The following is a 25,005-nucleotide window of genomic DNA, read 5'->3' as shown; positions in this document are numbered from 1 at the left end:
CACCTACTTCATACATTTGTTATGAGAATTAGGTCAGATTACACCTCAGGGCAATGACTGACACCTAATAAGCAGGCTTAAAAATGTTAGGTATTATTTTTACTAGTATTCTTAGTATGTTTCACTTTCCAGTATCATCTAAGCAGCACAAGGCGAGATGAACTAGCAATGATCTGAATGTCTCTAATAAACCAGATAGTCTCAGTGTCAAGGTGGTAGGTTAGACATCCTGGAGACATCCAATTCTGTGGTCTCACCGGGGAGTTACTGCTCTAGGGAACAAACTGTGTGCCAGTGGACTCAAGTTTAAGGCAATAGCCCCTACTGTCTACATATCAGTTAGCAGATGGCTTCTTCCCTAGTTGATTTCTTCCCAATCTTCATCCAGTAACATAGAAATCTGAAATCTGCCTCAACTTTCTTCCTTCGTTCTATCAGGTCTAACTGTTCTTAAAGATCCTTTCTGTTCATGTGGTTAGCTCAAGTGAACAATTCTGTGCAATATAATCTCAAAGCTGGAACCACATTTCTTATTAAAGAGAGAAGGAAAATACATTTACTTGAATACTTGTTACCAGCCGAGGACTGTGTTAGGTATGCATCCTATAAAGATGAACCTGGAGAGTTCCAGTTCTTAGGAAATTATGTAGAATAAATGGAGGCAGGCATGAAAACTAGCACATTCCGTGAAATTTCATGAGTGCTATAATGAAAAATGTGTGCAAATGCTATTGATTACAGATGAAGTGACCTGCAGGCTGGGAAGAGTAGGGTAACTGTTTCGTTTACAGGAGTCACAGACCTGCAGCTGCTGGTTGATTCTAGCCACAAACTAGATGAAATTTGAATAAACTATATAGGCATAAGCTCTCTGTTTAGCATAAGCTCTCCATGTAAGTTTCTCCAAATTTTAGTTTTGACTTTAAGCAAAATATGATAATAACCGTGCATACACCTAATATGGTCCTTATGATGGAGCAGACAAGCAGTGCATGTTACGTAAACACAAGATATAAAGTTCCCAAGAGTTACTAAAATGCAAAGATAATTGTTCAGTGGGAGATACATATCAAAGCATAGATGCAAATCTGCCATTTGAAGTTAGAAATGATGTCTTAATGATCGAGAAATTACCAAATGTAATTTATGTCTTAATATTTCTCGAAGATAAACAATGCAAAGATAACAGACATGAGGATTTTCCATAAATAGTTCAAAGCACTACAATTTTATCAGGGTCACCTTGGTAATATGCAGGGCTTTGAACAAAATGTTTTTTCAGGGCCCCATTGCTCCATAAACAATTCGATTTCAGAAGTTATTCCCAAATACATTGGCCCATGTGAAGTTTAGTAATTTGTCAATGGAGATTTGGAAAAATGCATAGAGAAGAGGTGCTAATGTATTTATTACCTTATTAAGTGCATGGGGGAATTCTTCACTGATTCTAAGCCCCATCTCGTTCTGTTCAGGGCTGGGAACCATCTCTTTGTGTGCTTTATTATCATGTACATTATTCCTGGCTAATTTTAAATATGTCACATGAAAAAAAGGGCAGAAATGCTGTTATTTCTCACAATATCATGGCTGTTTAGCACCTCTTTGTATTGAAACAATATAGATCTTCCTGCCTCTGAAATTGCCTAATACACGTTTATTTAATGCTGATTAAACCCTTAGTCGTGGCATGGCGTCATTTGTCCATGAATGCTAACTCCTGATTACTCTCTCAAAGCTTGTTATTGTGCTTTGTTGATGCTGAACACAAAGGCATGCCTTACCAAGAGCATGCAAGAGAATGGGAATGATAATTCATTTTCTAAGTATGTTAAATTTGCTGTTGGAATTTTACAATATAAATCTACAAGAACACATCTTCCAACAATGTCCTCTTTATTTAGGTTATAATCATTGCATTCCTACAACAGGATTTATTTTAGTGTTGATTGCACAGTTGCTACACATGGCCACAAGCAGAAAGTCTAGAAAATATTCCCATGGCCCAAACAAGAAGAGCAGTCGCATTTGCACAGTTCTGTTTCTACCATTTCTGGCAAAGCTTAAGACTAATCTAAGAATGTACATCATCACCACATTGATCAGACATGAGAAAATAATTTTAGGTCTAGAAAGACCTTTGGTGCAATTGTCTGTCTTGAAACCCCTCTCAGCATGACGACCTCACAGGACTTTCTGACATGTAACTTGTAGCCTTATAAGGGGTTAGAGTGACTGCCCTGGGTACCAAAAGCAAGAGACACACAGCACACAGGACACCTGCTGCAACTTGCACTGCCTTTGGATGCTATAAACCAGAGAGGGTACTGTGGTCAGAACACAAATAGGTGAGAGCTGACACAGGAGCCCATACATGTATCTCAAGTCAGGGTCATCATGGACCAGAGCCCTGAACTCATCCTATGTCTGAGGGGAGTGAACATCACCCCACATCAGCATGTCAGCACCCTTCTGGACTCTCAGTGATCCCATGAAAGCAGTACCATGCTGACTTACCAGGCCACCCTTCTTGATCCTAGCCCATTATTGCAGCCCTGAGATAACCCTCAGAGGTGCAAGTCCTGGAGCTCTTCAGTGCATCTGGTCAATCTGACTTACGGTAAGAGATGTAAACTGTCAAGGAGCACCCTGAAGGGGAGAAACAGGAAGTAGGGTCCATGGGGGTCCTGTCTCTGCAGAGACGACACTACCAGCTCCAGTTAGTCCCAGGAACGCAAGGGGACTGAAATATTTTGAGGGAGGCACTCCAAGGAGCAGACAGGGTCCCAGGCACGAGTGCTTCTTGCCCTGATCCAAAGGTGTTACTAAACCTTATCTTTTCCATCAAACATGTACCTACTCTATACCTTATTTCTACATCAGATTAATAAGATTGTAAACAATGTGGCATCCTTGGAAAAGGAAAGATGGAAACATTGAGTTAAACAAAGCTAAGAATGTTTCTTTCAGGGTGGAATTCTCCATGTGTTTTATATTAACTGTGCTTTGGACTTCTCTAGAAGACAGATATACCCTCAGAAGTTACGTACCACATGATAGATTACTCAATAAAATGTGTTTAAATAAATAAAAAAATGAGGCAATAAAGGAATGAAAAAGCATTCAGACTGTTGTAGTAGCTGACGTAGGACTGGATCTCAGGGACTGCATTATCTGGACACAATCCTGGCTCCAATCTCACTTGACATATACCATTGAACATGTTCCTTAATTTCTGTGTGACTCAATTTCTTCATTTTAAAAATGAGAATAAGCTAATTGTCTTGAGTGCTATTATGGAAAATTATGGATAACATAACATAAAAAACAATTAGTTCAATGGCTGGCCCATAGTAGAGAGTCAATATATTTTTCTGACATCATCCCCCTCATAGGAATGCTTTGAAGGTTCTATGGAATGTAAAGCACTTTTTGAACAAAGTCTGGTACATATAAAGTGCTCAGAGATGTTAGCTATTATTACCATGTCTTCTTCTATACCTCTATTCAATGTTAAAATGGCTTCAACAGTCATACCAGTTCAGCTGGAATATCTCTATTAGAAATTTCATTCCCTTTATTGTTTATTGTATTAGTTTTTGAAATCTAGCCTTTTTCTTGTTTTATCTGTCCTTATTCTTAAATACAAATTTTTGGGGGCAACAGCAGTATCATGGGCAAGTTGAAGATCACTATTTCTCTCTCTCTCTCTTTTTTTAAATTAGAGTTCATGCACACCATTGTACGCACCCCTATATGCACTCTCAGAGAGCCCACAAAGAATTAAAATGGCAGATTCCCAAGTGTGCTAAAGAACATACCAAAAAGCCCTGGTGGGCTGGAGCATTGAATAAATATCCATTGACTTTAGGCGAATAAAACATTCTCCCATATTTTGCCAGTATCTGTGGTGCAAAAAATGTCTTTGTGGAAAATAAAGTGGAAAACTTCTATAGGATCTCCTCCTTTGTGAGGTGCACACTTTTGTAAAGGAAGTCATCCTAACTTTACTTCCAATATCCATACATCTTATAATGACTAAGTTGTTGCAAAACAGAATCAATTTGAAAGTTTATCCCCCATCTCTGAGATGGTTCTTCACATCTCATTTCTTGGAGTTAAAATTTTAGAAAGTTTTAAAAAAATTCAGTAGATTAATTTTAATTTCAATTCACAAAGTTTCAAATACGTATACTCTGTTATTCATATGATTCTATGGAAGAAGATTAAGCAAATTTCCTTTTTTAGGCAGTGGAGATTCAAAGCTGAAGAATTATTTTACAGATTAATCACTTGCTTTAGAGAAATCCTCACATTGAATTCCAACTCATGGTTCTAGCAGACAGATTCTTATTATTGTTATTATTTCTTCAAATCATTTTCAGACCATCCTGATTATTTCTTTTCCCAAATATCTCTGGGGATTGAGAGAGTCACCTGCATGATATTATCCTTAGTGGTGAATTCTTATTTTTCTTTCTCCTCGAATTCACTTGAGGAGGAAGAGAATCATTTAGGATATTCTGGGATGAAATTTTACATGCATTTTTAAAAGAATTCTTTCATCAACTAACAATAATAAATCTATGTTGATATGGGAATGGGTCAAAGATACCCCATTCTCCATGTACAACAGAGCATACTATGAAGATACTGTTGTTCAAATGGCTGGCATGTAACCTTCTCTTCTGCATCCTGCATGATGTGGAGAGCAATGAGGATGCAGACTTCATGCGTGGCCAGTTTCACTCTGTGCAATAGAAAGTGACCAAGACGGCCTTAATGTTCCCCTCGGTTTGACGAAACTTCAGCCAGGTTTCTTACTGACTATAAGGCCATGACTTTTCTTTTCTTGGAGAATTTACTTTGGAAAGCTCGCTATTGTAAATTCTTTCCCTGTCTCTAAAAATGGAGGGAAAACAAAAACAGAATCCAAGAAAGAACTGAGAGAAAAATTTTCTCCCCTGCCTTTCTAGAAGTGTGTTTCAGGAAAGAGACCACCTCCTTTGTTTGTTTGTTTCTTTCTTTTGTGATACACTTTTCAATTTAGCATAATTGGTCATCTTTTGCAGTGTAATCATATAAAAGAACATCTAAATTCATAACCAAGCCCTTGAAATTGTATGTAAACATAATATGTAAATATAATATTGCATATACATCAATAAGTTTTGTGTATTTCTCTCATGTGATTCATATCTTTCGCAAATTTTGTAAAACATTCATTACTCTAAAGAACCACTGATTCAAAGCAGACCTGTTTGTAATACTTATACAGCAAATAAATGTTTACAGCATTTTCATATATGTAGACACATTTGATAACACCATGAAATTTATGAAGCAGTACAGATATAGCTAACCACAATTTAAAAGAAAATAAATAATAAACTATGAAGCAAATAAAATTAAAGGTGACTTATCTATGAACAGAAACTAGTTTGTGGCAAAATTAAAAACAAATCAAAGTTCTATGCCAAAATTATTTATATTACACTCTATTATTGTTTATCATTAAGGATTTGAAATAGGTTTAGAACATGCAGTATGGTATGTGATTGCAAATGTACATTTTATCAGAGCACAAGTCAGATGAAATTCTAACCACAAAGTGATGCTGTGGGCATATGGCAAAGTTTGTCAATGATTTCAGAGGCTGGCAATTTTATACAATTAGAATGCTATTCATTAAATCTTCTATGGTGTATTTAAAATAGATAAGAATGTATCTTTCACATGAAGTAACCACACCTTGCCAAACGTTCGGCCTCATGGTAAGGTGGTTAGAATACAAAACCTCTAAGGATTTCCGTGTCCTTAGTAAATTAGGTAGTGCTGTCTTTTAGGAGGAGTAAACACAATAGGCAGAGGATTAGTTTAAAAGAGCAGAAATGGAGGCTCAAACTATATTTCTGCCTATTGTTCCCTTTAAAAAGTATCTTCAGTCACTCTTATTTTTAGTTTTATAAATCGTTTGTAATGTTGTATATTTCTATTCTATAGTAAGAAGAAGTTCATGAGAATTAATGAAAAGATCAATGTGGCTTTAGGCTTTGTACACACCCAGTAACAGTTTTTATTCTTTTCCCAGGAGCAGAATATGTACCTGAATAATGGTCCTTTACAAGCCAGAAATCCAACTGAGCCCATGCAAAAACATCAAGGCAAGAGCAAGAACTTCAAAATGAACTACATGCTTAATCTTAGATAGCATAATATTAATTGAAAGGCATTTAGTGATAGACTTGTATGCTAACATACTGCACTAGGTTTAACAGGAATCATTTCGAGAGGATAAAGTCGTGGTAGAAATCTAAATTGACTACTTACCATTGATTACATTAGTCAAAAGTTAATGTCACTATCTGTCAGGTATGATTAAAGCAAAAAGGAAGAAAGGTGGAGTGGAGAGAAAATCAATAGAATGGTAGAATGGGGGAAAGAAAACACTTTCCATCAATTTTGGAAACAAAAGACAAAATGATCTATTTGAGAAAATCAAGGAGACAAAACCAACTCAGACTTTATTTCAACTCTTACTTGTCCTACCATGTTCATATTTCAAACTCCCACACAGACGTATACCAGGAAAGAATGAGATCCTGGATGATGTGACGGGGAGAAGATATGGTTCAAGTATCAGAGGTAAGGGCAGACAAAAATAGTTTTGGTTTTGAAAGGAGATCTTTAGAAGAATGTGATAATGATTATAATTAACGTGTACCAAGGGTTTTAGTAAGTGGCAGATATTAGGCTAATTGAGTTATATTCATCAGATTGCTTCATTTTCACAATTGTCCTATGAGGTAGATATAGCCATTATCCTCTTTTTCCGGGTGAAAATAAAAAGCTCAACAAGGATAATTGGATCTTTCGTAAATGTAGTCAGTGGCAAAGCAGGAATTCCAAATGAGGCCAATTCAATTCTAGAGCTTGGGATACTAAGCCCAATGCTGTAATAATATATTTTGAGAATGACTAAAGTCTATGAAAAGTATAGTGATTTGGGGGCCGGCCCCATGGTGTAGTGGATAAGTTCAGTGCACACTGCTTTGCTGGCCCGTTTCACAGGTTTGGATCCTGGGCACAGACCTACACCACTCATCAAGCCATGCTGTGGCGGTGACCTACGTTCAAAGTGGAGAAAGACTGGCACAGATCTTAGCTGAGGGCTAGTCTTCCTCAAGTCACAAAAGAGGAAGGTTGGCAATAAATGTTAGCTCAGGGCTAATCTACCTCAGCAAAAAAATACACACACACACACACACACACACACACACACACAGTGCTTTAAAAAAGGTTAATATTGTTATCCAATGCTGTGTTCTCTAAGAATGAGTACATGTTTAGAAACTTTTGTTCTCTTTAATATTCACATTTTTATTACTTTTTTCCTAATTACATAAGCAATACAGGCTTATTATAGCACACATCACAGAAATATCCTCTATTGAGACATTTGCAGTAATCCTTAATCATGGATAATATTCACTGTTAACTGATTACTAAATATTTCTCCTGAGACTCTTAGGGTTGGATATATTTGTGGGGTTAAATTTTTTAGATTTTAGAAAGGTATGATAAGGAAATATCATACCTGAGGAAATACCACTGGGGACGGGGTCACCACCACTTTACCCATTGCAGTAATATTTCTTTAGCCAACCGTGTGCCTATTTGCAATGATTAGAATAATTACAACTACAAATCACCTTGTGTCAGTTTATGTCAAGATTTGCTGCCAAATAAGTTCAAAACTAATTAATTTTTGTCACCAAGTATATTACAACAAAAATTTAGAGCTCTATGTTTTTCAGAACTGCTGATAAGTGATTATGGACCTGCATTATATATATATTTTTTCTGCAACTTGATCTTTTTTCACTTAATCATCTTTCTTAAGATACATTTTTTGTATGATTACATAGAGATCCACATTACTCATTCTAATAACTGCATATTATTCCATTTTATGGAAGTACCAGAGTTTATTGCTACTGATAAAAATTAATTTTGGTTATTTGTCAACTAATTTTGACCTCTTTCATCTTTCAGATGGCATTCATCACCTGTCATAATCTGAATGGCCCATGATTCAAATTACTTTTATTAGGCCACTCTCCTGGACATGTTTCTTGTATAATAATTCAAAAATTAATATTCATCCTGAAATGTGCTGAATGATTTCACATATTTTTTGCCAAAATGCAAGCCATTTTATGAAGGAGCGTACTATACTGCAAGAAACTTGAAGACAAGAGATCTTGGATTCTAATTGATTTTCTCTCTAGACTAAAACATGTGTGTGGCTTTGGGCAACTTCAGGCTATCTGGGAATAAATGATTTCATCTTTAAAATGGTAGAGGTTGAAATAAATGGTTTCTAAAAGTATATGACTATATTGCAATGTTTTCCACACATTTTCAGAATATAGGACACAGAGAAAATAATACTTCATCTTTGAGGCATATTGAGAGAAATGGTAGCTGACAAGCTTGACAGCTCTGGCTGCCCCAGGACCCACGGGGGCACCCTAAAAACTTAGGGGATCGATATTCCTGGCACAACACTTGAGAAGTTTTGATATAAAGTATTGATGAAATCTATTTGATTGCCATGCAAGTGACTTCACCATTGGCGCTGTTATAGGCTTTTAGAGTCAAATGGCTTTTTACATCCCCAGGAATATTCGACCTTTGAAAGTTGATTTTTTACACTAGGGCATTTAGATGCAAAGTAGGCAGAACAAAAATCTGTGGTGGTGCAACAAACTTGTTTGGTCTCTAGGCTTTTACTGTCAGGTTGCTTTCTCATCGTCAATCTATAGCTTTACCATGTTGTCTAAGGTGTTCCAGTTTCAGTTACTTTGCCCAAATTCCAGCCAGAAGAAGGAAAAAGTGGATAAAGAATATACTATCTCCTTTAAAGGACACTTCAGAATTCACAACCAAAACGTTCCTTGCATCTCAATGGCAGAAGTTAGTTATATGACCATATTTTACAAGAAAGGCTAGGAAATCGCAGTCTTTATCCCAAATGGTCAAGTGCCCAGTTAAAGTCTGTTGATTCTATTATTAAGGAAAGTTGGGACAGGAGATAATAAGAAAGAAGTAAAAGTATTGTTATTATGGATGTAGTTAACATACATAGCTCTAAAAAAGAAACAGGAATGGATGCTTGACCATTCTTCAATACCAATTGATTTACAGATTTTAGTACATCCATTATAAATTAAGCCAGGAGATTATGCAAAGGACATCGTCAGGGGTTTTATATTTAAACCATCGCTCTTGTACCCAAGAGCTGAGTGAACTGCATCAAGTCATTTACCTTCTCTGAAGCTTTACTCCATAATCTGTAAAGTGAATGGATTGAAGAGAAATAAACGTTATTGAATCCTCTAACTCTAGAATTCTGGAGTTCGGGTGATACGACATGGATGTCATCAGCTATTTCGAAAATAAAATATATGTAAATTACTCTTTTATTTTATTTTCCTTTTTCTCTAATTGTAATTTACCTTACAGAGTTGATTAGGGAAACTTTCTCTGGGTGATGGTATTTGAAAGAAAGACATTATTTTAAATGTTTTATAAGTAGAGGAAATAGCTTTTGATCTTCTATAAGCAACCTAAAATGGATATACAATTTCAAAAGCTTGAAATTTGTTAAAGACAATGTGAAAAGAACTAATGCCAAAAAAATAGCAATTCTCTTAATTTAGCTTTCCAAAATATCATAACTTTTTCCATCTCAAATTTTCAGCTCCAGATAAATTTGAGTAGTTATGCAAAAAACAAAGTTAAAATCTATATAAAAACAAAATGTTTCAGGATAAATTTAAAAGGATTCTAGAGACAGACCTTACACACCTCACAAAAATTAATTCCAAATGTCTGTTTTGCATTTAGACCTAAATTTAAAATGCAGAACTATAAAACTCCTAGAACATATCAGAGGAAATCTAAATGACCATAAGATGCATGGTGATGACTTTTGAAATATCAATACCAAATACACAATCCATGAAAGAAATAATTGATAAGCTGGATTTCATTACAATTAAAAACTCTGCTCTGCAAAAGACAATGTCGAGAGAATGAGAAGACAAGTCACTGACTGAGAGAAAACATTTTCAAAAGACATATATGATAAAAGACTGTTATTCATAACATACAAGAAAACTTACAACTCAGCAAAAGAAAACAATCAACCCAATTTAAAAAATGGGCCAAAGACCTTAACAGACACCTCACCAAAGATGATATATAGAAATAAGCACATGAAGAGATGCTCCACATCATATGTCAACAGTGAAACGTAAATTAAACAATGAGATACCACTTCACAACTACTAGAATGACCAAATCCAAAACCTTCACAGCATCAAATGCTGGCAAGGAAGCAGAGCAAGAGGAACCGTCTTTCATTTCTGGTGGGAATGCAAAATGATAAAGCCACTTTAGAAGCAGTTTGGTGGTTTCTTACAAAACTAAACATACTCTTACCATAGGATCTTGCAATTGTACTCCTTGGTATTTACCCAAAGCAACTGAAAATTCATGTCCACACAAAAATCTGCACACAGATGTTTATAAAGCTTTATTCATAATTGCCAAAATTTGGAAGCTACCAAGATGTTATTCAGTAGGTGAATGGATAAATAAATTGTAGTACATCGAGACAATGGAACTTCATTCACCACTAAAAAGAAATGAGATAATAAGCCTTGAAAATACACGGATAAATATTAAATCCATATTGCTAAGCGAAATAAGCCCAGCCAAAAAGGTTCCATACTATATGCTTCCAACTAGATAGCGTTCTAGAAAAGGCAAAGCTATGGAGACAGTGAAAAGATCAGGGGGTGGCCAGAGGGAGGGATGAATAGGCAGAGCACAGAGCAATTTCAAGGCAGTGAACCTCTTGTGGATGATGCTATAATGGGGAGCACGTATTGTTAACATCTGTTCAAACTTCTAGAATGTACAACACCAACTGTGAACCCTAAAGTCAACTATGGACTTTGGGCGATAATGATGTGTCAGTGTAGGCTCATAGATTGTAACAAAAGTACCACTCTGCTGAGAGATATTGATAGTTGGAGAGGCTGTGCATGTGTGGGAAGCAGGGAGTATATGCAAAACATCTGTACTTTGTGCTCAATTTTGCTGGGGACCTAAAACTGTTCTAAAAAATAAAGTGTATTTAAAAAGAAAAGAAAAGTTGAGCATAGGTTACATAAGATGTTGAAATTAAGGAACACTAGGTTATGAGTGTACTAGAATTCTTTGTACTATCTTTGCAACGCTCTTTTAAATCTAAAATTATTTCAAAATAGAAAGTTAAAAAAGTGAACATATACTAACCATATTTGCACATGAAAAATACATGCATATATTCATAAAAAGACTAGCACACAAATATTCCTCCCAGCAGCTTGATTTTTAATAGCCAACACCTGGAAATAACCCAAATATCCATCATAGGTGAATAAATAAACTCATTCTGGGGTATCCATTCAATACGACACTCTTCAGCAGTAAGAAAGAATAAACTGGTGATACACATGAAAATATGTATGAATCTCGAATAAATTATGAGAGCAAGAATAAGAGTAAACATGGTACAATTCTATTTATATAAATTTTCTAGTAAATACAATATGATCCATAGTGAGGGGAAACATTCGCCTAGGTACAAGAGGCCTGGTAGAGAACGTGGGAGGGAGAGACTACAAAAGGAAAGGAGAAAACTTTTGCAGATGATGGAACTGTTCATTATGTTGATTTGGTATGGTTTCAAAGATTATATATATATATCTATATCGAGAGAGAGATACATACACACATACATATATTTGATAATTAGATATATATTTTATATATTTTATAATTTGATGTTTTCATACATATCAAATATAGATTCATCAAATTGTGCATTTTATATACATCTTGTTTACTAAATGTCAATTATACCTCAATTAAGCTATTAAAAATAAATTGATAAAATGTTCACTTAACTGCCATTTAGAGAGAATTCACTTGTAAATTTTACGTTTCAAATTAAGTAAACACAGTTTTATATATTTTGAAATGAGAATGGACAGCGTATTGCTCACATGAATCACTCACTCATTATACTTAAACAGTAGAATAGTTTGTGAGTAGAGAAAGGTTTATTTCTTTACGTCAGTTTCTCCAAATGAACTTGGGGCTAGGCACAGGTTTTAAGTGTTTTCACAATTTAACAAATTGCTTTCAAACTCCATTATGTTCATACAAGATCTTTCTGAGGATCATCTCGGTATAAAATTTATAGATGTTTTGACTCTCATCAGCCACCAGCCATGCATAGATTTAATTAGCATTTTAGTCAAGTGTTTAATAGGGTCCAATGATCATTTTAAGTATAATTTTGTCTTAACAAAATTCCATTTCCATGTTCTTAATCTTTAGAGAAGTGAATTTCTACTGTAACCTACACCTTCCTTGGTCTTTGCAAAACCAAATCAAAACATTAAGTAAAGTGGTTTCGCAGAGGTATTTTTGTGGTTATGCAAAATGCAAATAGTGACATTAGCAGGGTAAATGTGTGTTTGTATGTGTGTGTGTGTTCACTGTAATATTTTATTCTAATTTCTAATAAATTTAAAACACGAGTGGTATGCAGAAAATGCCCCTCAGCATTTGATTTTGACACATAAAAAAGATTACTAATCATCAAATAAGTTCACATTTGTAAAGTGCTTAGAAAATTGCCTGGCATAATCAAACACTCTACATAAGTGTTTGTTAAAAATAATAAATAAATGAATGCTTTTTAAAGCATGTTTCCCATGTTTCAGAAGAATTATATAATTTTGGTCCTCTACACACTGCAATTCTTCATACTGTGTTCTTTATGTGTATAACCGGATTATTAGATTTTAAGGCCTGAACAAAAAGGGGTAAAATGGAAAGAACAATTTTAATCTCTTCACCATTGGCTCCTCCACTTCACCTCTGCCTTCCGCTCCTCCTCTGCCCTCACTAGGCCATCCTTGGTTCTGCCTCTTCCCAAAGAGAGTGTGGTACAGAAGGTCCAGAGAAAGACTGATTTGGTAGATACAGTTAATCTAGTGTTGGCACCCTTTGGCTTTGAAAGATGTCCACATGCTGACTCTTTCTTCCAGGGGTTGCATTTTGGGCTTATTTAGACCCCTTCCCCCTCCCTTCAACCACCATGCATACTCACACACCTGTAGAGAGTCCTGTCACACCTTCAATACTGCTGTGGACTCTTTCCTCACACTCTTTTCAGTTGTGGAGGATACGATCTCTGGATGTAAAAAAATTGTTCCAAACTCAAATCTTGTCTGGGAGAGATTTAATTCACTACCTCCTTTTGGGATAAATTATTACCCATGACAAAATGCTTCAGTGATTTTTCTGATAAACTTTATATGAATTAACGCTTATTCTAGGAAATTAGCTACTCATCTACCCCTATGAATGTCAGTGAATTTCAGCTGATTGTCCTTCAAGTCTAGTAACTTTAACCAGATATTTTTTTCTTTTGCTTTAAGCAATTATCTTACAACTCTCTTTTTCTCATTAAATGATGCTACCAACACTGAATCTTTGAAGTAGCCTAGTAGAGGTCTTTCCCATTGATTTAACATCAAAATACCTCTTTGAAATAGGTTTGTAACCAAATTATTTGAAAAATATTTAGCATAACATATGGCTCCCCCTCCATGTTAGTGCTGGCCCTACATTCCATGCAGATTCTCTCACTGGAATCCCCAGGCACAACTCTCGAGGAGCATCACCTTATGAGAAGGCACCATTGGCTACCTTTTATCGAGTCCAATCTGGACAAGGAAACATTTACCTTGTTTCATGACTATCCGAGAACATGAAGTTCTGTCTCAACTAGCTCTCCACCTATGGACTTTTCCAGGTAAAAGTCATACACTTGTTTTTCTCTCCTCCATACCCCAGATAACACATGAGAATCTTTCTAAATGGCTAGACTGAAGGCCCATTCTTTGGCTTAAGACAGACACTAGCTGTTTCTGACAGAAAAGGGCGAAATTGACAGTCATTCAATAATGCTTTCCCAGGAAATCCTCAACATGTGTTTCCTTCATGACCAGTCTTGCCCCAGCCCTACCATCATGTTTGGCTTAAGTCTGGGTGAAGGGTCAGAGATCCAGAAAGCCGAGAGTCCTGAAGAATAGTCATGCATAGACAGTCAAACATATCTATTTTAAAATAAGGCACATTGACATTTAACTATACTTAATTTGGGGACATTAGCCCAAACCAAGATGTCAAAACAGTCTCTTTTTAACATTCAGTTAAATGTGCAAATAATATAATATCATCAATGTTACACAAGGATGCTTATTCCAGACATCTCAGAAGCAAGTCCAATGGATGCTTCAATAATCAGCTTAAATCGTTTCTTATAAATGATTTTGAAATACAAGTCACTGATAAAGATTGCTCATCAAAGAACAAAACATCTTGCTATTCATAATCAAAAAAGAAAAAGAATGAAAACTTATTATTTACATATGACATACTAAGATGAAGCTATTCTTTATTGTGGAAAGATTAAAGTTTTTGGCAAGATTTTATAAACAAGAGTCTAAAAGACAAAGTTTTAGAACTGAAAATTCATCCTTTTCTTGCAGTAAGAAACTGAAAATCATTGAATCTGTACTGAATTCCCCTTAGCTCGTTATTTCTGAGCTTTTTTTATGGCTATCCCTAGACCCTTTTTATCCAAAATAATGATATAGACAAGGGAAACATGCATCTCTTATTTTTGAGAGTTCTTTTCTTGTTCTAATAAACCACCTCCGAGGTGTCCTGGGAACTAAAATAATTTCACATTTTATTAGGAGCTGTAGTTCGACAGCTCCTACCTGATTCTCTTACTAAAGTCCTTTGTCAGATCACCTCTGATTGTTCATATGTAACATACAGTCCCTGCTGTAATAATCCACTCATATGCAGTGACCTGCATAGCATACATTTAGAGTTCTGCCATGGCTTAACAATCAGCACAATTATTGCAATAGCATGAACATAGATTTTTCTTGCCTATTTCCTGAAAGATTTTACATGATTTAATTCATTTTAAAAGAGTTCACAGTATTTCACTCCCCAGCATCTATCGACAATGTACAAGGCTTAAACCATTTTTATAATCTTTACAAGGAAACGAGGAGATACTTCAGCTCAGCACTAATCCTTTCATACTTTTCCCCGTGTACTTAATTTGATTACTGAAATCCTTGTTTATTCTAACGTAGGCCTTTCCATGGTATTTTAGAAAAATGACCCTCATTAGTATTGCCTTGAGTAGCAAATAAATGAAACCATGAAATCATATTTACAAACTTAAAACTAAGTTTGTAAGACATACAAGTTCCACGTTCCGTTGAACACGCTTTGGTGCTGCTCCTGTTAGTTCTCTATTATACAACTTTCTCATCAAACTTTTAACTAAATGGAGGAAGTTGAAAATTTCTCAGTTTTTTCAGTTATGTTGTATAGGACCCAGATTAATCTCTTGAAGACATCCAAAAATGCTCAGAGGACTTATATGATATTGATAAAAGGTTATTGTATTTAAAAAAACACAAAATGAAGAACAGGTTCTTTGCACAGGTTTTGGTCAAGCACACCTGGGTTCAAATTGTGACAGATTCTTTCCCACGCTCCATTCTAACTTACTTGCTCTGTGACCTTCAATTACTTAACAATTTCTGAGCCAGATTCTTATCCTTGCAATGAAATTATAATATTTTATTTACATTAAAATGCTGTATAGAGGATTATGTAAAGTACCTAAAGTCCATTATATTTTCTAGAACAGCATTTCTCAAACTGTAATATGCATTCAAATCACCTGGGGATTTTGGTAAAATGTAGATTCTGATTCAGTGAGTCTAAGGTGGGACCCAAGATTCTGCATTTCCAGGGAGCTCCCCGGGGGTCCTCAGCCTGCCCTTTGAGGAGCAAGGTCCTAGAAGGTCCTCATTAACAATTATCCATTCTACCTTAATAATAATTGCTTTCTAGACAGGCCAAAATATTCTCATTCTATACAGAAAATAACTCCTTCATTTTTATATTAGTAATCCATGACTCTCAGGAGCGTATTTTAGATCTCACATACTAGTTGACGCGTCCAGAATTAAACATGGAGTAGAAATACAAATGGCAGGAAGAATTTTTGCTCCCTGTGACTCAAGTTCTAAACAAAACAGAAACTATTTTTTAAGAGTTGAAGTAATGTTTACAAAATTATGAGACACAAACACAGAGATCTGAATCTGTTCTCATGTCATCAATTGCTGGAAGGTTTTATAGACCTTAGGAAATTCTGCAAAAAGGCAAAGACAGATTGACATTACTTTTTGGTCAGATTTTTTGTTTATTTTCAGATACTACCTGCAAAAACAGTGAGATAAACAATGGGGAAATTGACAGAATATTAAATCCCCTTTAGAGGAAAACTGATAAACTACAGGCAGGCAAATGCTGTGAGACAGACAAGCGACTTTAGGTAATCAGAGTACAAATTGCTGCCTGATGGAATCCAAGCAGCAAGAACCTCATTTTGTAAAATACTTGATGACTTTTTATACCGTGATAGCATTTGGGCTTTATGTTGTATGATATTCACCCTGTGACAGGCTAACCTTCTCCCCTCACGAAGTTATCAGTTCTCCGTAGAAATGTAATTCTGTGGCTGTCTTGCCAAAGATGAACTCATGAATCAGTGATGTGGGCAGTGGTGGCATCCCAGATAGCATTCTGAAAAATCCATAAATTCTTTAAGAAAGACTGTTTCTCTACTGCTGTCAGGTCCTGTTATGCCTAAATCACCCACTTCTATTTGGAAACTTGAGGTGATCTGGAAAAGTGCCCTAAGGAGCTAAAAGAAGAGAAAACTATGAAAGTAAAAGGGCCAGGGAGACGGGATGTTTTATTATTGCCCAAAGGTCAAGAAGAAAGATGTAGGGTATGTCACTATTCAGTAACAGTTGAAAACACTGCAATTTAATTTAGACCTGGTTGGTATTACAACGAGCAATATGTTCTAAGTCAAATTTTATGAATCTCCAAACAAAAAGCCGGAAACTGAAAAGAAATATAATGGTGTCTGAGTTCCAATATTTTGAAGAACAGAAGAGCATGCATACATAAGTTATCTCACAGGGTAACTTGTTCTATATTACCAAAAGACTTGTCTCATAAGTCTGTTATATCTTACATACACTATGGGCAAGGATTTACTCATATATAACCTTGTAAGCTTGGCACTTAGCCTAGTTACAAGCGCATAATGATTGGTCAATAATTGGAATATATTCCAAATATATTAGGAAGAAAGAAAGAATAAATGATTTTAAGCACAGAGATGTTTATATCAATTTATCTTTGGTAAAATAATTCATGAGGAGAATTAAAAAGAAATACTATGCATTTGAGGCTTTTGTCTTCTCTCATGTTTACTTTGCCCATAGATAAAAGTTTTTTGTTTTTCGTTTTTTGTTTTTTGAGGAAGATTAGCCCGAAGCTAACTGCTACCAATCCTCCTCTTTTCGCTGAGGAAGACTGGCCCTGAGCTAACATCCATGCCCATCTTCCTCTACTTTATATGTGGGATGCCTACCACAGCATGGTGTGCCAAGCGGTGCCATGTACACACCTGGGATCTGAACCTGCGAACCCCGGGCCGCCTGAAGTGGAACGTGCAAACTTAACCGCTGTGCCACCGGGCCAGCCCCAAAAGTTTTTTTTTTTTTCAAGTTGAGGTATAATTAACATAACATCATGTTAGTTTCAGGTGTACAATGTAATGATTCGATACTTGTAGATATTGCAAAATGTTCACCACAATCAGTCTACTTAACATCCATTGCACACACAGCTATAAAATTTTAACGTTTTCTTTTACTTTGTGGTGCTGCCCAGCCAGTTGTCCTCTCCCAACTTTCTTGTGAAACACCCAAGAAAACACTGCATAGAGTCTGAACCACGAAAGCTCTGAGAACTAAGGATATTGGCAAAGATTTTCCAATCTCTGGGAGGTCTTACCCTAATTATTACACACACATGCCATAAACTCCCTTAAGATCAATCTTTTGCAGAGCAAAATGAATGAATAAATATTTTATTTACTATGTTTCTTTATTAATTCCCTCAGTCAACAAATTTAAACATAAGGTAAGTTGGTGATAAAATTATGATTGGCTGGAGTGAGGTAGGCTCATAGAACTGTTCTCATAGAACTCAAAGACAGAAAGAAACTCAGAGAATCCTCGTTAAAAAAAGAACCCTGGAAGTATTGAAAGAGATGCTGGGAGCTACAAGAGTGTTAGAAGAATTCAAAAATGTTAAAAGCTAATATAAACAGTATTTTGAGCAAATAACAGTATTGTATTTAACAGAAAAATTAACTAGAAGCATTTGCATTAATATAATGCAAATGGTGGTGATAATCGCCACTGTTTCCCAAATCTGGGGGTAGTTCTGGACAGTTGAATAAGATGAGGAAAAAATGTAAAGGCTTAAATATTGTAAAGTGACATAATTATTTGCAGAATACTTATTATCAAAGTGAAAATCTAAAGAAAAGGGATTGGAGAAGTTTTGTTTTCTTTTAATTTTTTTTAATTTTTAATTTTTTTTATTGCAGTAACATTGGATTATAACATTATATGGCTTTCAGATGTACATCATAATATATTTCTTTCTTTCTTTTTTTTTTTTTTTGAGGAAGATTAGCCCTGAGCTAACTACTGCCAATCCTCCTCCTTTTGCTGAGGAAGACTGGCCCTGAGCTAACATCCAAGCCCATCTTCCTCTACTTTATACGTGGGATGCCTACCACAGCATGGCTTTTGCCAAGCGGTGCCATGTACACACCCGGGATCTGAACCGGCGAACCCCGAGCCGCCAAGAAGCCAAATGTGGGAACTTAACTGATGCTTCACCAGGCCGGCCACATCATAATATATTTCGAATTCTGTGTAGATTACATCATGTTCACCAACCAAACACTAATTATAGTGCATTATAAGCACTCATGTGTGCTTAATCCCCCACTTTGCCCTCCCCCTTTCCCCCTTCCCCTATGGTAACCACCAATCCAACCCCTGTTGCTATGCGTTTGTTTGTCATTGTTTTTATTTTCTACCTATGAGTGAGATCATGTGGTATTTGACTTTCTCTCTCTGACTTATTCCACTCAGCCTAATACCCTCAAGGTCCATCCATGTTGTCACAAATGTCCGGATTTCATCATTTCTTACAGCTGAGTAGCATCATCTCACTCCAGTCAGAATGGCTATAATTAACAATACAGGAAACAACAAATGTTGGATCTCGTCAAGATAATGGGAAAGTTTTAAACCTATTAAATGTATTCAGCAATATGCTTAGTGACAAAATAAATATACAATAAGCTATAGTTTTTTTACGTGCTATAAAATTTTGTGAAATAAAAATAGTATTCTTATAGCAATAAAATAATAAAATTCCCAGGAAAAAATCTTCACAGATACACACACACACACACACAGATTATATGAAGAAAACTGCACTGTTTTAACAAGTGATATAAAAAAAGAAGAAAAATATAGGATGAATCATCATCTTGCAAGGAAAGAGAAGCAGAAATGAGAAAGTGGAGGGAGAGAAAATTGGAACTCTTTCTAACAGTTCCACTCTAAGAAGATTCCAATCAATAGGTGCATACTTAGAAGTTTTCCCCAGCTTCTGCCCCTCAGCAAGGTACAGTTACACCTCAGTATCTGCAGGGGATTGGTTCAAGGACCCCGGAGGACACCAAACTCAGCAGATGCTCCAGTCCCTCGTATAAAATGGTGTCGAATTTGTCTATAACCTAAGCACACTCTCTTGTATACTTTAAATCATCTCTACATTACTTATAATATCTAATATAATGTAAATGCTATGTAAATTGTTGTTATACTATACTGTTATGGAATAATGACAAGAAAAGAATGTCTGCACAGGGGCCTTCCCAGTGGCACAGTGGTTGGGTTCACATTGTTCAGCTTTGGCAGCCTGGGATTTGCTGGTTCGGAGCCCGGGTGTGGACCTGCACACTGCTTGTCAAGCCACGCTGTGGCAAGTGTCCCATGTATAAAGTGGAGGAAGATGGGCATGGATGTTAGCTCAGGGCCAGTCTTCCTCAGCAAAAAGAGGAGGATTGGCGGCAGAAGTTAGCTCAGGGCTAATCTCCCTCAAAAAAAAAAAAAAAAAGGAAAACAAACAAACAAACAAAAAAAGTCTGCACATGTTCAGTACAGATGCAATCATCATAGGCCTTTGTATCTATGATTGGTTAAATCTGCAGATGGAGAACTCACTAATACAGAGGGCCAACTATATTTATTTTTGGTATTTGCTGATAATGGGAGAATCTTCCTACTTCTTTAATTTAGCTATAACATCTAAGAATGCTTTGCAAATTAAAAACTATGTTCAAAATAGGTATAATTTCTAGGTTGCTTGTTGCAGGAGATGGAAGAATTACAAAGATCTGTAGTGGTTCTCTTTGGATTCCAAGAAACAAGCATCTAAATATAACGTCATGCTGATGACTATCAACAGCATTTGGGGTTTGCTTTTCTCTCTCCTTTCCTCCACTCCTCCCCAGATATTTTTATGTAGAGACAACAAATACTGCCTGAAATTGGATAACTCCTTTCCAAATATCGGAGTCTAAGAAGCAGCCCTGGGTTAATTTCTATGCCAAAGTTGAAATGGGGTAATGGGTCTGAATCAAATGATGAAGGTGGCGAGGGGAAAGATTTACTCACTGAGAGATGGCACGGTCAGCTGGACCATCTTCTTAGACCACAGAAGTCATGAGAAATTTGCTCTCTGATGTTATGCTGCCTCAACCAGAGGGAAGGGTCAGCAATGCCTTCGACATCTGAACTGCCAGAGATCAGCCAGACAAGTAAATGATTTCACTCTCATGCTAATGGTAGAGATAAGAAAACTTTTGCGGAGGACCATTCTAAGCACAGTGAGATTTAGAGATGAGGTCTAGGAAACAGAAATGTACCCCTCTGTGTTCAAGAACTTATGGAAAAAATTATAATAATTTCATTACATTTAAGAGAACTGTAGAGCCCAAAATCATATGCTCCCTTTTTCCATTTTTTAACACAAACTCAGTATGTCCTGGCAATTCAGCACAAATTCCCAAACTACTGATTTGGGTTATGGTACTGTAATCCACTCTTTTAAAGGCCTTGGGAGTGATTAATTTAAGTGTGGTACACAGTTACTAAAAGAATGGCAGTCCCATGATGAAGTGACTGAAGTGCACCACTTATACATGATTCAGAGGGGTGTGCTACGGCATCCAGGGGCAGTAAGGCTGGTGTGGCAGTCAATCCTCTTGACAGCGGTCCACTATTAATGTGAATCTGGCTACAGCTCCTACCTTTACCCTGACTTGTTAACTACCCAAAATATTCCCAATACATTCTTTTCCTGCTTAATTTATCCAGAGTTAGTTTCTATCGCTGGCAGCCAAGAACCCGGGTTGGCACAGAATAAAAACATATTTATGTCCAAATCCTACAGTCATTCTAGTTTAAATCACAAATAAAACAAAAATGTATGTAGTCAACAGTATTATTAAACATTATCTGGAAATATGGGCACATGTAAGAAAACTTGACATAAAAGAAGGAATAATTTTTGATTAAAGTACATACCAAAGATTAGTTGCACATGATACTATTCTAAAATTAGAAAACCCAGAGATTCATCTGAAATTTTCTATAAAGAAAAATTTAGAAATATCGTCAGATAGGTATCAATTAAGCGCATTTTAAAAATAAAAAATTAATAACTCAATCAGAAGATGAAATAGAAACAAATATTTTTATATGCGTAATAGGAACACATATTCTAGTACATAATATATATGGCCTTCCCAGTTAGAAATATAGAAATCTAAAAAAACATGAAATAAATCAAAACAACAACTTTTCCAAACTTTTAAAATCTGAAAAAAATAAGGGGTTTGATATGGTTATCAATTGCTGCAAAATAAACCACCTTAAATTTAGTGGCTTATCAATAACCAAAGATTCCGTGGGTGAGGATTTTAGATGGGATACAATGAGGATGGCTTGTTCTTGTCCACAATATCTGGAGCCTCAACTAGAAAAGCTCAAAATGTTGGGGTGACTTACAAAGATGGGGGCTAAAGTCATCTGAAGCTTCCTTCATTCATATATCTCTTATATGTCTTGTACATAGATTGTAATTTTTCCAAGTTTAGGTTCATCTGGGGCTGTCAACCAAAGCACCTGCACATGGCTTTTTCATGTGACTTGGGCTTCCCAGTGGCTGGATCTGAAGAAGTAACATCCCTACAGAAGAGGCTGCATAGGAGAGCAAGTGTTCCAAGATGGAAGCTGCATGGCTTTCTATGAGCCAGCCCTGGGAGTTACACCATCCCATCTGACTCATCCTACCTGATAGAGACAAGGCACCAGGTTGAGCCTAGACTCAAGGGGAGGGAATGAGACTCTACCTCTTGAAAGTGGAGTTGCAAGGTCACCTTGCAGAAGAGCATGTGGGATTGGAGATGTGGCAGTGGCTACCTTTAGAATATACAATCTGCTACGGATATATAATTTTTCTTTACTGAACATGAAACCAAACTAAAAATACTGCTAATAATCAATGGGAATTTATTTCCTTGATTTTAAGATATAATTATTAAATTTATGGGTATATTATCAATTTAGTACCAGCTTTTCTAGAGAACATGGATTTTAATAACGTTATGTAGCCCCCCTTTAGGAAAGTTAAATTTAGATATTCATGTAAAATTTATTCTGTGGCCAGAAATGCCAGCCAGTACCTTACAAGTATAATGTGATTCCATTCTTACAGCACTACAGTGAGTAGATATTAATATCTTGATCTTATAAATAAGAAAACTGAGGTACATAATCATATAGTAAAATGTACGGTAAATTTATAAAAAAGAAAATGTCATATTGGGAGAGAGCTGACAGATCACAATAATAGTCCAAGTTGTACCCAAACAAATTTTACACAAAATAAGGTACATATGTGTGTGTATGCATGTAAAGTCTAAGTGGAGATGGTTTGGTTTATTCAACAACTAGGGCTATAGAATTAACTTACTCAGTAATCTAGGTGAAAACTATTGTTAGCCCTTTTTTTGTATTTTTTAAGTAAACTTTTAGTTTTACAATAATTGCAAATCTCGAGAAAAGTTGAAAAGACAGTGCAGAGACTTCCCAAATACCCCACACCAATTTTTCTTATAATCAATGTACAAGTGTGATACATCTTTCACAATTAATGAACCAATATTATCACATGATTTTTAACTAAAGTCTATATATCACTCATATTTTCTTAGTTTTCACTAAGGTCCATTTTATCTTCTAGGATCCCATCCAGGATACCACATTGCATTTAATCATCCTGTCATCTTAGCCTCCTCTTGGCTGTGAAGATTTCTCAGACTTTCCTTGTTTTTGAGGACCTTGACACTTTTGAAGATTATCGGTTAGATATTTTGCAGTATGTCTTTCAATTTAGATTTATCTAATGTTTCTCTCATGATTGAACTGGGGTTAAGGGGTTTGAGAGGAAGACCACAGCAGTGAAGTGCCGTTTTCATCACATCATATCAAGGATACATACAACATGACTTATACCTCTTGATGTTTAGCATTGCTCACCTGGCTAAGGTAGTGTTTGCCAGGATTCTCCATCGTGGTGTTATTCTTTTCCTACTGTTTCATGACATACTGTTTTAAAGGAAATCAATGTGAGCAGACTACACTTGAGGAGTGAGGAATTATGCTCCACTCCATTGAAAGCGAAGTATCTACATATACTTATTTGGTATTTTTTGGCATAGGAGATTCTTCTATTCTCCCTTGCTTATTTATTTATTCAATCATTTATGTATATAAGTATGAATTCATGGATATTTATGTTATCTTTGTGTTATAATCCAATTCTATCTTGTTGCTCAATCTTTCCCAGTTTTGGGCACTGGGAGTTCTTTCAGTTGACTTTTATGTCCCTTTAGCACGTCCCTATCATTGTGAAACTTTTGGAGCACTTTTCTACTTTCTGGCACTACAAGATGCTGCAGATCATCTTGTATATTTCTTGCCTCAGTCCTGGAATCAGCCATTTATCTAAGGAGTCCTAGACTCTTTTATTGGAGAATAGTAATAGGTCATATTTTACACTCTTTGAGCTATTTATGGAACCACAAGAAAATGTAAAAATAACACAGAGTTCCTGCATACCTTTCATAAAACCTCCCCCAATAGTAACATATTAGAAAACTATGGAATGTTACTGTAACCAGGAAACTATATTGTCAATACTTATTTAATTATATAGAAAAATCCATTCTACTTGGATTATTCAAGATTCTGTTCACTGCATTCCGTATGGAGGTCGATAGGAGTTATCCTCTCCACTTTTCTCTCTGTATCTGATTCATTTCTCTCATGTATATATACGGAAAAAACTAAAAGCTTCCCTTGCTGGTTGATTGAATTCATAGGTCTCATTAAATTTCCTCTCTATTCAGCAATATTCCTTACTATTGATGATATTGATTATCCCGATGCTTTCTGATAAATTTTCTTAACTGTGAATATCAAGGAAGAGTTGGAGATTATAAGAACCTTCCTTTCCAGCATGTCCCTATGACTCTTTTATTAGTTTTCTTACCATTTGCCCAGAAACTTTTGAAATCCTCATATTAACAGTTTTTCCTAGAGAGAAAAAACAAACAAATCAAAAAACGATAAAACTGTTTCTCTGTATGCCCCATTTGTACCTATGAGACAATGCCAGCCCTATATTGCTGTTATTACTTTACTCAGTTCTAATTTTCTATTTTGAGGAAAGCTCTTCCTCCTCAAGTAAATAGCAGGG

The sequence above is a fragment of the Equus quagga genome, chromosome 17 (genome assembly GCF_021613505.1).
Source record: "Equus quagga isolate Etosha38 chromosome 17, UCLA_HA_Equagga_1.0, whole genome shotgun sequence".
Taxonomy (NCBI): Eukaryota; Metazoa; Chordata; class Mammalia; order Perissodactyla; family Equidae; genus Equus; species Equus quagga.
This window is presented reverse-complemented; position numbering follows the sequence as displayed.